General features: G+C 42.7%; 1 protein-coding gene across 1 annotated transcript in view; it reads right to left on the bottom strand.

Annotated features, from left to right (window-relative positions):
- Positions 1 to 1,513, bottom strand: part of LOC107696745 (kinesin-like protein KIF1A) — a 74,117-nt gene that overhangs the window by 41,075 nt on the left and 31,529 nt on the right. The gene's annotated exons all lie outside the window — the stretch shown is intronic.

Genomic DNA, 1,513 nt, shown 5'->3' with positions numbered 1-1,513 from the left:
GGGAGAGGGGTGCGGGGGGTGGAAAGAGGGGCAGGGGGTGACAGACACAGAGTTCAGAGAGAAGCAGACACAAAAGGACGAGCAGTAGGAAGGAGAGGTAGAGAAAAGAAGACAGAGAAAGACATGCAGCTTGAAATGAATTTGAATTCAGAGACCCCGAAATTTCACATGTGAGGAGAAACGCCCAAGATACAAAGAAAGAGCAGACAGTCAAAGCCCAGTAAAGGGAACAAGCGGAAATAAAATAGGAGCTCTAGCGCAGGCACCCGGCATCACAGAGACACGCCAGCCATCTCAAGCGCAAAGTAACACTGCGGGCTTCAGCTACAGCGTTACACACCGACCATCCAATGACAGCAACCTGAGAGCCACATCTGAAATATTTAACAGGCATGCATGCATTGATCTGGGCTGTTATTTGACACCAGTTTCTTATATTTGTGAGTGTGCGTTGAGCAAACTGCCATTTAATTGCTTGAATGGACTAACAGCAATCATTTCTTGGTCTTAAAAGAGTACTTCAGCTAAAATGGAAAATTCTGTCATGATTTACTCTCCCTCATCAAACATAATTATCTTTCTTCCTCACAATACAATAGACATAGTCAGCATCATATAAAATTTTTGACAGGAATGAAAACGAGGCTGTGAGGGGCAGAAGTACAGTGTGTTTACTGAACAATGGATTGCACTGCTGTTTAAAAACATACAGATTGTTCAGCTGACAAAATGTCTTCACCCCCCCATAAAATGTCTGTCCCTCAAAGCCTCGTTTTCAACAGACTAAGTTGTATACAACATATTAAGAAAAAATGTTTCAGCTGTTAATATTATGAAAATCAATGGCGTCCAAAATGTTCATGACCCAAAAATGACATGACGGTACTGTAGAATGAATCCAGTAGGGATGCACCGATACCGATACTGGTATCGGTATCGGGCCTGATACTGGTCTCCTGTACTCGTACCTGTACTCGATAAAATGCCCCGATACCAAAAACCGATACCACACAGCATGTGATAAGCGCCATATTCAAACAAAGAAACACTGACAACAGAACAACAGACAGCAGAAAGGAGTTAAGGATGTCTACTACAAAGTATATGTATGCAATGAATATAACGTTAAACATTCAGTATTAACGCCTGTATAGCTGGTGTGCGCGAGCTGATAAACAAAGCACGCTGAGTGGATTGAGCGCGCGGCGGCGCAGATGCGCGAGCTTGTCGAGTGAATATATCTTTCTCACAGACATCACTGGAAAGTTTGTAGTTCAGTCGGATATGTCATAAACAAGTAAGTAAAACAATGCACAAGTTACTTAACGGTAGGGAGAGAGAGCGAGAGAGAGACAGAAAGAGAGAGAGAGAGAGAGAGAGAGAGAGAAAGAAAGAGAGTGTGCGCGCATTTCTGTTGTGTGATCTTTGATGTTCACTCACTTAGCACGCGCATCATTTGGATTAAAACGAAATCGTAAAAATAAGACCATTTATAGGGGCATTCACTATAAAC

This window comes from Sinocyclocheilus anshuiensis, unplaced genomic scaffold (assembly GCF_001515605.1).
Source record: "Sinocyclocheilus anshuiensis isolate Anshui unplaced genomic scaffold, SAMN03320099.WGS_v1.1 scaffold999, whole genome shotgun sequence".
In the NCBI taxonomy this organism is placed as follows: domain Eukaryota; kingdom Metazoa; phylum Chordata; class Actinopteri; order Cypriniformes; family Cyprinidae; genus Sinocyclocheilus; species Sinocyclocheilus anshuiensis.
This window is presented reverse-complemented; position numbering and strand designations above follow the sequence as displayed.